The 15,029-nt window shown below is 40.7% G+C and overlaps 1 long non-coding RNA gene across 1 annotated transcript in view; it reads right to left on the bottom strand.

Annotated features, from left to right (window-relative positions):
* LOC111875059 overlaps nucleotides 1-15,029 on the bottom strand; it is a 707,234-nt gene that overhangs the window by 446,004 nt on the left and 246,201 nt on the right. Inside the window, exon 3 of the long non-coding RNA XR_002844658.2 lies at nucleotides 8,142-8,218. This is a non-coding gene — a long non-coding RNA (uncharacterized LOC111875059). The remainder of the gene's footprint in view (nucleotides 1-8,141; nucleotides 8,219-15,029) is intronic.

The following is a 15,029-nucleotide window of genomic DNA, read 5'->3' as shown; positions in this document are numbered from 1 at the left end:
AATAATAATAATAATAATAATAACAATCGTGCGTCGAGTGTGTTGTGCAAGCCCGAAAAATCCCCCCCCCATCTTTTTCCAATGAGAGAATCAAAATTCTTTTTTAAAAAATTCAATACTTCTTTTAGTTCTGAGGGTAGCAAGAAAACAAAACTGAAAACTATACCATTAACAGAAAATAAATTCAAAATTTAATGACTTTCCTGGCCGCTCCATAGTTCAAGCGGTTAATCGCTGGATTCCCACCGCGGCGGCCCGGGTTCCATCCCGGGTCTGGACAAGTGGGATTTGTGGTGGACAAAGTGGCGCTGGTGCGGGTTTTCTCCGAGTACTTCGGTTTCCCCTGCCAATCTTCATTCCAACAACTGCTCCAAAATCAGCCTCACCTATCGTCTGGGGCTGGTACAATAGGCCAGAAGTGGCCGCAGTACAAGGGACTTAGTCCAACCCCACTAGCAATAAAATAATAGTCCAATCCCCCTAACAATACTGACTTACCTAAAATCCTAGATATTTTGAAGATTTTAATTAGAACTATCAGTAACCTCTGCATCATATTTGATACTAAGGGCCCGAAAATAAGGCAACCCGACTTCTCTAAGTGGCTGAATTTGAGAATAAAATCGCCTTATAGTTGGGCTGGTACTGTAGTATGCACTAGTTTCTCTGACCGAGCTGGTTAGAGTAGCGGTAATATTTTAAATCTGTATTTGAGAGGTGCGTAGTGGGTCTGGAACAGGGTTCACTCAGCCACGTGAGGATAATTGAGGAGCTGTTTCAAGGAAATTGCAGCTCCGCTATAGGAAACCGAAATTAACGACCGTGGGAATTCGTTGCGCTGACTATAGACACTATGTGTTTGTAATAGCGAAGTATGAAGGGCTGTCACGCCCAGTAAATCCGAATATAAATCCAAAAAGTGTCTATACGCACAAAATCACGTGACAGTATGTTATTATTATGTAAAGAAACAATTGTATCAGAATGCAACGTTATACGTAGTCATTCATGAATTCCATGCACTATAGAACTATAGATTCTTGTATCTCAGAGTTCTATGGGCCGTACTCGTCTTCTTTCCAGGACCTACGGTGACCCTGAAGGAGGGTTTTCGTCACGAAGAACTACGCCGTGTCCCGGCATCAAGATACATAAAACAAAAACCAGCTGTCTTTTATTTAGCGCTCTTTCTGTTTTAAAACTCCAGTTAATTCTGTTATCTCACTTTTCATAATAATTGCCTTTCCACGTTCTCCGCCTGAAATCTAATTTATAAACGTAAGATATCAGCGAGGAAACGAAGCAGACTTCTCCTTGCTGCTTCCTGCTTCTGTTAATAACAATATTTCAAGTAAATTGATCTGTGACCCCACAGATTTCACTTCAGAAGTTCTGACAGTAATCGTGAAATCCAGTACAACATTTCCTTTAAAATATTTCTTTAGGTTTCAACTGAATTCATATAATAATGCGCTGAGTGAATGTTAGAAATGCATTTATGATGCAGTAACTCTTTAAGTTCTATGTTGGATCTAAGTTTATCAAGACGCTGTCTACGAAGAGTATTGTTTCGCTCTTTCCGTTTACTTCTTTTTTCACGGTTTCTCACCTTGCTAGTTGACCCTGAATAGGAGGACAGTATGTTCCACTAAATCGTAGGTAAATTTCGACAACAAGTTCTTCACATCTCAGAAGACAGTGCTATTCAAATTTAAGTTTTGTTTAGAAAATAAAATACAATATATCCGAAGTTCTAAGTTATATATTCCATAAATACATAGGCATGTAGCTAGTTATTCTACTGTCATTGTGCCTAATTTTGTTTGTGTGTACAAGCCGCTGGCTTCAGTATTCACGGATAGGTTCTGCAGAAGGTAATAAGGGGTACCTCTGCTTTAGTCGGCATAGCATTTTCGACCTGAACCCACAAAATTTTTCCACGGTTGATGGAGTGAATTTTGAATGAACTCAACTGCGGAAAATGGTTAGACATGGGAAGCGCTTTTTCTCTCTGCTGAATTTGATCACACTGGCGACAATTTGCGGTGGTGATTTGAAAGAAAGTATCGTCATATGTATTAGTAACTATAGACGGGAGCTGGATTTGTGAATAGATTTACTGGCCATTTACGGGTCATAAATACAAACAACTATTATACTATTGCTGATTTGCACACAACAAATCACTCAAAACTAAGTCTTCTCAGTTTTCTTCCACTAGTTTTTAACTGGTAACAGGACACCAAAACGGCTATTTCTCTGCAACATTTCCTGGTAACGAATGTAAACAATGGAGATTCTTCTGCTTCCATTGGCTGCTGGTTAACGCTCCACAATTTAATCCTCAACTACACTGCACTCACTCGCTAAGCAGAACACGATCAGTCCAGTCATGTGGCCTCGGAGCGGATCCAGAGAGAACACCGCCTACATCATCTCTCCTACTGTTGTGTGACGTCACCGCGCACGCGAATGCTGCAGGTACTACATAACAACGGCTGCACGCGCCACGTAACGTGACAAATTCTTTACTGTTGCGTGCGGGAATTACCTAGCAACGGCTGATGTTTACAGAATAACCATTTAGCAACAGGTCTATACACCACAGTATGATTACAAAATGTAATATATACTGGTAATATATGAATGATGAGACCTTCATACAGACATGTCAGTTACACATTTCCGAGAACATTAGCCAAGGACAGAATATTACAACGTCTGTAGGATTTGAGGTTCTCACAATCGTGGTTATAAAGAGTCCCATTTTCTGGGATATATCGCTGTGTAGTCCTTGGAAAATCAACAGATATTTCGAATGAACATGTCACCTCCACCTTCAGAGTCTAATATCAAGCCAAGGAACAAACAATCATAAAGCGGGTAAGAAGAAGAACAAGTATGCTTGACTTATTCTTTGGTCCTGAAGATTGAAGCGACATGTTCCTCCGAAAAGTCAGTTTGATTTTCAACGGGCTAAACGGCGTTATATCCCGGAAGATAGAGTTTTTCCATTTGTTAGATGAGCGGCAAAGCTGACGGAGTTGCAGGACATGAACTGTTATCACCAGATCAGAAATCGTGGGGAGCCCTCAGGAGCCGATTCGTTCCGAAGCATAGCTCAGTTATAAGTAGGATGGTATTCGCGTCACACGGGTTATCGTAAGCAACGACTGGGGTGACTTAACAGGGCATTCAGCTCGTGAAACCAACTCCAGTATCTGATCTGTGGAGAGGAGGATTTTCTTAGGACATTCTTAAATCATACTGCGATACTGGGCCACAAGTGACCTACACTGATTCTGAACTGGTTAAGCCTTTGAAACATGAATTTCTTCGAAATTTCAATTAAAAATTCAATCCATATCTTACAGTAGAATAATCAAATTAAGGTGAATGAGAAGGAAAAGTTATGTAACAGGAATTCGGAGAAGAGGCATGCATGTAGGTTTTTTGTGGGAAAGCCAGAAAGAAAGAGACCACTAGAAAACCAATACTTAAGTGCGTAAATAATACTGAAATTCATCTTAGAGGGATAGAAGGACGCTGTATGGGCTGGATTTATTTGGCTCGGCATAAGGGCTAATATTTACTCTTTTGAACACGTTAATGAAGCTTCGGGTTCCATAAAGTATTGGGAAGTTCTTGATCAGCTACACAACTGGCGGCTTCTCAAGAAGAGCTCAGCTCCATGAGGTTAATTTAACCATATTTCACAGAAGACAAAGGTCTACTGCCCTTAAATTAAGAACATAAATATTATTAAGAAAAAAATTGTTTTTTCTGAGGATTTTAAGAAACGCTTAAACGTACCCTGTGGATACAATATAGATTATTTTACTGTTCATACCGCTGGCACATATAATAAGCCCGTGTTAGTAACCTAGGAAGAGATGTAGTTTACTTCACTAACAAAAAGCTGAGATAACATCAGGGCCCATGTATATGCTGAAATTCACTTCGAATACAGGATTCAGAAGGCAACAATGACGGTATCTTCGGAAGATTACCACAACCAATAACTAAAGGCGGAAACAATATGGGGACGCAATTGTTTTTCTAAGGGCTACTGGCTGGACTACCAGGGTTCTATTCACGGCAAGAGCAAGGGATTTTTCTGTACTCCACATTGTCCAGATTGACTATGAGGCTCACCCAGGGACATATAAAATGTGTAACGGGGGCCATTTCTCTGGCGGTGAAGCGGCCGAAGCGTGATGCTAGCCACTTACCTGCATTTAGGGTCTAGGACAATAATTATGGAGTTTCATCTCCACTTCCCATACATCTTCATGGCGTGGTGACATGAACTTAGAGAAGAATTTAAAATATAAAGTATATTAACTCCGACTTGTAACTGTGGTTTCCACATATCTGAACTATTCGCCATTATGGTTGGGCACCTCTAAAGGAATTTACGTCAGGATTGTATAGTATTCTGAATCTGAGGTGACTTATTCCCTTCTTACCCAAAAGCCTTTCATTTCAAACGACAAAACAACCACAACTCAACATGATCTCCCCTTCTCTGATGTGCGTTGACATCCGACCCTTGTCATCGCGGTGGGCAGCAAGACTTTGCATGCCGAGTAGGCGTCGCGACGTTCCTCCCCCCTCCAATATTTTATCCGTTTCTTAGTGCACGGCGGGGAGACAAGGACGAACATGACATCGGACAAGCTACCACAGAGGGTTGTGGGGAGCGACGCTGATTTATCGGACAGACGACTCGACGTCAGAATGACGCAACAGGTGGCTGCAAGGGGACCTCCGGCTGTTGACATGTCATCTCCCCTTTCACATTCTTGTTCGCATACCTCGACCTCCGGCTTGTTGCAGTCCACAAACGAAACGTTAAATCCGCTTGTTTGCAAGCCTCACGCCGGAACTCGTGTGACAAAGACAGAAACGTGTACCGAAGCAAACCACAGACTTTTCTTCGTATAACGACGCTGTATTAGCTGCTGAATTTAAAGTGTTTCTCCACAACATCAAGCCGCTTCCTCAGGTTTCGGATGGAGAAGACGGAATATGCATAAGGAGAGTAGTCGCGAATTTATTGAATGAAAAATAACGTACACGACAAACATGACCCTGCAGTCTAGAGGTTGGGGGTTGGGGCTAAAATCTCCTCAGACAACAAAAACAAACTGCGTGGTTTTAGTCCGCAAGCGAACTATACCGACCGAGCGACCGCCGCTTGCCGAAATTAGTGCCAAATTTAGCGGATAGAAGGTATCACGTGGTCAGCACACCGAATCCCCATGGCCGTTAGTCTCAGTTTTCCAGACCGGAGCCGCTATTTCCTTGAAAGAGCTCTTCAATTATCATGAGGCTGAGTGGGCCCCATTCCAGACCCACTACATCTGAGAAAATCTGGTAGCGCCGGAAATCGAACCCGGACCTCTGGACCTGTAGCCAGGAACTCTGATCACTAGACCACAAAGGCGGTAAAATCTCCTCAGCTTAAAAATAATTTTGTTATGAAATGTTGAGGAGTCGGGATAGTGTATTCGTTATAGGGACTGGCTAGGTGCTGGACGACAGAGGAGTCGGAGTTCGAGTCACGGTAGGGTATAACATTTTGTCTTCTCTACCTCATCCAGATCGGTTCTGGAGCCCACTGAGCCTACTTTCCAACAGGTATTTGGACTCTTTCTTTGGGGGTAAAGCTGCCGGGACGTGCAGCTGACTACTCACCAGCAACCAGACAAGGAAACGTGGATCTATACATCCACTATCCCATACGCCTTCATGGGGTAGATCCTAATTAGTTGAGTACAGGAAACACTTTACTTTTTTTTTAAGAAATGTTACAAAGTGTCTCGGACCTGGATGGATTTTTGGATAAGCAACCTAAACTAAGGAAAATGGATAAGAGATTTATTGCAAGGAACTTAAGGAGTTTATACAGAGCAGGTTCGTTCACGGGAGTTGCAAAATAAATATTAATACGTATATCGATCTCAGAAGAATAGGATTGGGTTAAGCGGGCTATACTGATCTGTCTCAGGACGGGTACCAGGTCAAGGATATTGCGAACACGGTAATGGGCCTTAATGTTGCATAAAATATTCGGACATTCTTGAGTAGCTGCACAACTGGCGGATTCTGCAGAAAGACTCTGCCCCTGGAGGTAGTGGGTTCGCAGTTGCTGTCGTAGTAATTACAGATGTCAGAATTAAGAATACAAGAAAAAGCATTTCCACTCAGGTCTACTCTGAGAGTAACTTTATGAAGTTTCTCAGTTGGAAAGTCGGTTCTAATCAACAGAGCGTGGTGATTGCCTCTTCGGGTTCGAATCTCAAGTAGGTCATGTGTTGTGTACTTTTTATGGCTTTAGTGGTTCAGCTGCACACTGGAGCTCAACGGAGGCAAAGACGGTTTGACTGGTGAACTCTCAACAGATAAAGAGCAGGCAAGAAAACTACTGGGGACGTACCGTGTTGCCTGATGCTCTGCGCAATTAAACTGCGCAGGATTCTTCAGCAGCACGAAGCGAAATGGGAGTAGAAAAAAATTGCTTTAAAGTTAAATATATGCGTGGCATGTACAATGGCCATGACATAAGCAGCTATACAACAAGTAATGGGTCTCTAAGCAACTACCGTTGCTAGGTAATGAGCGCAACAGATTTGTCACACACAGCAATGGAGTAACTAGGAAGCGGTTTTCCCTGCGTGGTCCATGAAGCAGTTATATGACGTAACAATTGAACAAATGCTGGGAGAGGTGTTTTCTGTGCTGTCCGTGCCGAGATTATATAACTAGGAGCAGGTGCGACTACGAGAAAATCTTAAGACGGCAGTTAGAATAGTAGGAGGTTGGTGTGAGATAGTAGCCGGTCAGCAAGGACGCCAATACCGTAGCTAAGGAAGCTACGGTGTTTGAAGCAGTTTCCAGGCGACAATCGATGAAGCTACAGTAGAATGCGAAGACTTAGTGCTTGATGTAGTGAATCAGTGATGGCGCTATAGTTTCTTGTTGTAAAGATCTGTAAGTGTTCAAAGAATCTATTACCAATCAAAATCCCGTCAATACTCATCCCATCACGTGGAATTATGAGAATTATTATGCATTTCCTGATGAACTGTGAGAGGGATTCCCCAGATAACACTAGAAAATATGGAAGAAACGTTTAATTTAATAGCGTAATATGTTGAGGCACTACGCTACTAACCGGAAGGTTGAGGGCTCGATTCCCGATGAAGTCACTGGATTTTCAATTGACTTCATTTTCAGCAGTGTTATGGCCCTGAGGCCGACTCAAACAATAACAGATAAGAGTGCCAGGAACATTCCTAAGGTATAGGGCGACCGGCGCGTAAGGTTGACAACGTCCCTGCCATATATGAACCGATCTACTGAATATGATCCACTGGACGTCCGAAATAACTCTGGAAGGATCAGCCTATATTACAAGGGATCGGAATGGATCGAACTACCAAACCATGATGATGATGATCATGAAGATGATGATGATGATGATGATGACGATGATGAAGCATGTGACCTAAACGCTTTGATATAGTACTAAGAGGGTTACAACCCGCAACTAAAAGCGATTTCCTCTAAAATGTTGAATAAGACTTTTCAATAAACGTTCATTACATAATAAATTAGATAATTTCTATTCGAATCGAAAAAATAATAACATTATAAGTTCAATCCTGTTACACACCTCCAGAAGGCATAAGAATTATGGAGCGGCAAACAAACTCAATAATGAATAATTCGTGAAAGTGAAAAGAACATGAGACTCAGACACAATTTACGATTATGAATAAAATTGTCTATAGCTCATAACTAAAAAATTTAGTAATAGCTTCTCAGAGGATCCAGGATTCATTTACGGAAGCCAACCAGTGCCAAACTGGCAATAACAATATGAAGTCTATGTATACATAGGTCTATGTTTCAGATTTACACGTACCTTCCAAAAGATGATCCAAAATCTTACATTTTTATGTTGTTGGTACAAGTTGAATAAACGAGTAAGTGTTACTATTGCGTTCACTTCTATATGCATACACAAACACCGCGTACTTTTGCACATCTCGATGTTTGTAAATATAATTCATTCTCCTTTATACTCGTACGTAGGCCATTTTTAAACAAAATGTACAACTTCATCTACTTACCGATTCAAATTCTTGGTTTCAAAGTTGATAGCCCAGACCTTTCCAAATATGCTGATACGAGAGCTCATAGAGGAACCCTGGAAATAAATTTGTAGCTATTTTAGCACAGAAAATAAAATAATGCAATAATGTATATATATTTAATCAACAGTGGATTTTAGTAGACAAATTACACTCTATTGTAATTCCCAGTCATTCGTAACTTATAACCTTAGAGGCATGGTGGTCTTTAAATTAGCTTAAGATTTAATAAAAAACTCCATGATTTTAGTCCATAAGCGAATTATACCGACCGAGCGACTGCCGCTTCTCGACGAAGTTAGTACCAACTTTAGCGGGCAGAGGGTGTAGCGTGGTCAGCGCAACGGATCTCCTTACTTACTTACTCATAGAGCTGAGCCCTTCTTGAGGAGCCGCTAATTCTGCAGCTACTCAAGAATTTCGCAGCATTTTATGGAACCCGAAGGTTCATCACCGTGTTCACAAGAGCCCTCCACTGGTCCCCATCCTGAGCCACATCTATCCAATCCATACCATCCCATTCTATCTCTCTAAGATCCATTTTAATATTGTCCACCCACCTACGTCTTGGTCTTCCTTGTGGTCTCATTCCTTCTGGCTTTCCCACCAGTATCCTATACCCATTCCTCGTCTCCCCATTCGTGCTACATGACCTGTCCACCTCATCCTCCTTGACTTATCATTCTAATTATACTTGGAGAAGAGTAAAAGTTATGAAGCTCCTCATTATGCAGTTTCCTCCAACCTCCTGTGACTTCATCTCTCTTCGGTCCAAAATTTTCCTCAACACCCTGTTCTCAAACACCCTCAGTCTTTGTTCCTTCCTTAATATCAGAGACCAAGTTTCACACCCATACAGAACCACAGGCATAATTATAGTTTTGTATATTCTAATTTTTATGTCTTGGGACAACAGAGGAGAAGACAAAAGGTTCTGGACTGAATGGTAGCAAGCATTACCGGAGTTCAATCGCCTCTTAATTTCCTTCTGAATCAGGTTTCGATCTGTTATGGTTGTTCCAAAATATCTTAACTGTGACACATTTTCAAAACATCTGTTTCTCATATTTATGTCATGATTTTGCCCTGCATTTTGGTGACGAGGCAGCAACATATATTTAGTCTTCTCTGTGTTTACTTCTAGATCAACCTCTTTACTTACGTCAATTAAAGTTTCTGTGTTTTTCTTTATGGTATCTACATTATCACCCAGTAGATTCACATCATCAGCATAGATCAACAGTTGATGTGTCCCGTTTAATTTCAGTCCCACCTGGTTTCCCTGGACCTTCATAATGGCATATTCTAAAGCAAAATTGAAAAGGAGTGGCGATAAAGCATCTGCTTGTCTTAGACCATTCTCGAAAGGAAATTTATCAGATAAGTGTTTACCTACACGGAATTTACTACACGTTTGGTTTAAACACATTTTAATCAACCTAACGTAGTTTCATGGGTATCCCAAACTCTAACAGAATATTGTATACATCATTTCCCTCCTAACTGAATCTTAGGCTTTCTTGAAGTTTACAAATAACTGATGTACTGTCTCATCGTACTCCCATTTTTCTCCAATATCTGACGAATGCAAAAGATCTGATCTGTAGTTGATCTGTTACGTCGAAACCCACACTGCTGATCCCCAATAATTTCATCTATATATGGACTTAACCTTGAGAGAAGAATATTGGATAAAATCTTGTATGAAGTTGATAGCAGTGATATCCCCCGATAATTACTACAATCAGTTTTATCAACCTTCTTGTGAACTGGATTAATAATAGACTCCTTCCATTGAATAGGCAATTTTTCCTTATGCCAAATAGAAGTAATTAGATTGTGGATCTTAGAATGTAATATTTCGCCTCCTGCTTGAAAAAGTTCTGCCGGAATCTGATCACTACCTGGCAATTTATACCGTTTCAATTTTGCAATAGCACTTTCAGCCTCAAAAGGGCTAGTATCAGGTACTAACGGCTCAGCTGTATGGATTTCTGTCTGCCTAACATGACTGACCCTATGTACATTCAATAACTGAGAAAAGTAGTTCTTCCACCTTTACAAAATGTTGTGGGAATCTGCAAGCAGATCACCATTCTAATCCTTCACTAAGTTACTTCTAGGTTGGTAACCCCTCTTGAAGTTAATTATTTCTCTATACAAGTCTCTAATGTTCTTGTTCTTACTGTTCATTGCAAGCTCATCAATTTTGTCTTTCAGATATTCCCTCTTTTTGTTCCTGAAATGCCCGCTGGTTTCACGTCTTATATTGTTCAGATTATCCCCCTTTAACTCACTTAGATCCTGTAACCCTTGCAATTTGGCCTGCTTTCTTTGATCTGATAATTTTGAGCATCCTTCAAGAACCATGGCTTATGCTTCGTCGGTTCATAATAACCTAGACTCTCTTTAGCAGATATTTTTATATTCTCTCTAATAGTTTCCAAGGATTTATTAACATCCACCTCAGTTTCCAAGTTTTCCAAGGCCGTGAACCTCTTTGAGATTTCAAAACGATACTGCTCTTTAACCTCTACCTTATTTAATTTCTTGAGATTGAACCTCTCCATATGAACTCTATGAGTTGTTTGTTTGCTAACTGCCAGTCTTTCCCTAACCTTTGCCACCACTAAGAAGTGGTCAGTATCACAATCTGCTGCCATGTATGATCGGCGCAAAGGATCCCCAAGGCCATAAACCTAGGTTTTCTAGTCCGGAGCCGCTATTTCCTTGAAATAGCTCCTCGATTATCCTCGCGAGGTTGAGAGAACAAAGTTCCAGACCTGCTGTTTCTCAGAAAATATGGTAGCGCCGGGAATCGAACCCGGACCTCTAGATCTGTAGCCAGGAACTCTGACCACTAGACCACGGAGGAGGCCTAAGATTTAATATAACTGTTATGCATGGCATGTTGTATTGAAGACGCAGAGTACACATGAGAATAATGACAAAAATTACCAAATATAACAGAGTGGTAAGTAAATCATAAGAGAAACGACCCGTAACTGTTCTAGTTATGATCTGATTTGAATTAAATGGTATAGCTAGTAGGTGGGGGTCAGGGGTTTGAATCTCGGCAGGGGTAAGTTTTTTTTATCCTCAACGTCCAGACTGGTTCTGAAGCCCGCTAAACCTTCTGTCCAATGGATTGTGGGGCCGAATTCCCCAGGGTTAAAGCCCGCCGAGACGTGAAACCGATCAGTCACCTCTATGTAGTGTCGAAGTCAAGAATGGTGGAGCTATAATTGCAATCCACAATATGCCTCTATGGCATGATGCTTAATTAATTAAGCGCAAAGACATATTTACCTCACTTTCGGTGAGTTTGACTTCGTGGTTCAGGGAATTCCAGACCTTCTGCAGTTGGATAACAACAATTAGATTACATGCAGTAAGTCTCAACCAAATACAAACCTTTGATTTCGATCAATATTTTAGAAATGTGATTGAGGAAATTAGCCGGTCACAGTAGCCGGAGCTAAGGCATGAACTGCCTTCGCTCACTCGGACGCTAGGATCGTTGGTTCGAATCCCGCTCAGGGCATGGATGTTTGGTGTGCGTATATAAGTTTATTCTGTGTTTGTGCTGTCCTTTGTTTAGGTAGAGGGTCTTGCGACTGGCTGATCACTCACGCAAGGAGTCCTACCGTGTGTGAAATGAATATGGAACTGAGTTAGAGGCCAGGGACCTGAATGGGCTGGAAAAACAAATGAAAAAAAAAATCAGGAAGTTAATGAAAAGCTAGTTGTTGATATTCCGTAGTATATTAGTGATTCAGAATAATACAACAACAATTTAGATCTGTAACAGAAATTCCAGCAAAAACAATGTTGTGTGTACTTTACTATTTTCTTAACATTTCAAGGCGGTTACTGTACTGATTGTCCTGTTTGCTAGTTGCGGTACTAGGTGTCCTCATAAGTTGCTAACAACGCTGCCGAGGACTATGGTACCTCTAGGTTTAGAGCCGAAGTGAACAAGACTTGTAAGCGGTTAGGTCAGAGCAATCTTACACACTTGAACCCTGGAACTGTGGGCAACATTTTCTTCCTAAACGTTGGTAACCAACTACAAGACTGCATGATGTCAAAATGTGAATTATGCAGACTTTTGTTTACAATTACACAATCGCCATAATTATCATATCCACTTCCTGGCACTTTACCCTTAACGAGATGGATATCAGTGAAAATCGAGTTAGGGAATCGTGAATATATTTTAAATATTTTAATTCATCAAAGGGTTAATCGATTTAATTTTCTCATTCAGTAAACTATATATTTCGGTCAGATGTGGTTTGCAAGTAAATAATTTTGCCCCACACATTTATTATACATAATCTGCAGAGTCTGCAATAAATGCATATGTTCAATAAGTACTGGCTCGTGAATGTGTTATTCCCAATGGCATAACTCACACGTTTGTTTTCTTTTTGTTCGCTTAAGTATCATTTTAATTCTTGTATTTGGGTTTTACTCAGGTCTGTCCGGTAGAGTTAGGATGGCGTATCTTTTCAGTCTATGTATAGTTTCGCTATTTTCTAGTAGGTTCAGTGCTAGTGCATTAGTGTGGTTTTCTGATTTTCTTAAGTATTTTGTGTTCCGCTATTATCTTCACTGAGCACTGTGTTCATTTGTTAACCTTCACGGATCTTGTGGTGCGTTGAGAATTGAAAGCATTGGAGGATTTCGACGTTGGAGGCTGTCCCCATAGCTGAATTCCATAGATCCATTGGGATTAAAGAAATAAAATATATTGAATTACAGAGTTAAATAGGTCACTTTTACGAAGAAAATATAATGAATTCTTGGAGTACGTACTAAGATATACATTTTATGCTACAGTGTATTTTCTATGATTGTTTAAAAAGTAAAGGTAAGAGTACATGAAGTGCCATATCGGGAGGGGGTCTATATGCAGTTAGGTGACAAGAGCCATGGGGCATCCATTCATAATTTAATATTTCATATTATTAATTTACCTAGCATTTTCTGGAAGGACGTTGAAGTAACGTATATATAACAGGCTCTGTAGGTGTATATAATGTATGTTGTGTTATGTTACTGAATATGGTGCATATGATGTATGCAAGTACATAGTTGCTGGTATGGTGTCTGGAGGAAATCATATATCCTGAATGTGTAATTTAAATTTAAAATTTAATTTACTTCCTTCTGTCTACGGCTTCTTGCCTCGATTTTACACGTACAATACAACGAGATGAAAAGAAAATTAAATTAAATCAGTAGCAGTGATGCTGATAAAGTTATACTCTTTTTGATAAGGACTGGCTACTGCAGTTTGCGCTGAAGGAGTGACCTCGCACACTGCAACCCATAGTCATTCAAAATAAACTGGTTGGCTGAAATTGTGCTAACAATTCCTATCACCTGCAGTACTCATAAATGGAAAGTCTTGGTTATGAGACAGTACTGGGATTGATCGGCTTAACTCTGAAACAATGCAAGCTTATACTTGCTGGAAAACAATGATAATCGTGACAGGAATGATGAACAGTGTTTAACAAGTAGCTCTGGGAACAACTAATCGCCTACTTACTTTTGATATGACACGGACCGCATAGAAAACGACACCTCCAAAAATTCTTCCATTATTGTGTGTGTATTCGTGGACACGGTAAGGTTTTATTTGCCGATCAGTTGCCTAGCAATGAGAAGGCGATAGAAATAAAGAGAGACAGGCTGATTGGAGGGAATTATGAATCACGCCGTTAAGATCGGCTAAGGTGCTGTGGTATATATACGAAGTTTCATAAAGATTTGTTCAGGAATTACACGGAAACACAGAGGGCATGGTGGTCTCATAAACCTATTTAGGCTTAGGCTAAAATCGAGGTCAAAGCAGAAAGGGCACTGTGAAGAACGTTCAATAGAAGAGCAAGAGTGTTAACATATTGTGGCATGTAGATCAGTTGCTAGGTAGTGACCTCGAAATAAGGATCAGTACAAGACCAGTTGTTAAGTAAAGGCTCAAAAACGTGCATGTTTCCACGGCAACAATTCCACTGCAACAGTAGCGGTGTTTTCTGTTTCTCAATTAGATTTATTCTTTTATGTTTAAACAGGATTCCCTTTATTTATTTTTCAGTTATGATAAAGTAATGATTGCCTCTGTGGTCTAGTGGTCAGAGTTCCTGGCTACAGATACAGAGGTCCGGGTTCGATTCCCTGCCCTACCAGATTGTCTGGTATGGCCTTATTCACAACATTACGAATGTTATTAATATTATCCATTGAGACAATGTATCAGTGAACTAACTAAGTTAGTGTCTCCCGTTTGTATGATAAGTATGTGAAGATAAACTGTGATAGCAGAATTAGTAGTAGTCCTAGAATTACCCATGCTCCCGACGGGATTCGAACCTGTAACCATACAAGATCCCGTGTCAAATTCTCACGACCACGCCCACCAGGTCATCCGGTTTCGCATTTGTCTTCGTCAAACTGGAATTATCTCATCACGTAATAACGCTTCATGTAAAATTTATATACGAATTTCAATGTTGACGATGGACTCTCGGGTGTCATTTCGTGGGATTAAAACCGTATCCTAGAGGTTTATGTTTCTGAAATGCTGATGAGGGAAGTTCGAGGGATGTCGCGTCACGATAGCAATGACAACACAGGGAAGAACGGAACTGCATAAGAACAATTATGCATCGCCCAACATATATATATATATGTATGTTCACAAAATCCTCTTCAGTAAGTCCATGCCAAAACCGCGCCATAGCTCAAGCGGTTAGTCGCTGGCTTCCACCTCGGCGGCCCGGGTTCGATCCCGGGTCTGGTCAAGTGGGATTTGTGGTGGACAAAGTGGCGCTGGGGTGGATTTTCTCCGAGTAC

Source organism: Cryptotermes secundus, unplaced genomic scaffold, assembly GCF_002891405.2.
Source record: "Cryptotermes secundus unplaced genomic scaffold, Csec_1.0 scaffold321, whole genome shotgun sequence".
NCBI lineage: Eukaryota > Metazoa > Arthropoda > Insecta > Blattodea > Kalotermitidae > Cryptotermes > Cryptotermes secundus.
Note: the sequence above shows the minus strand (reverse complement) of the source record. Positions and strands in the feature narration are given on the sequence as shown.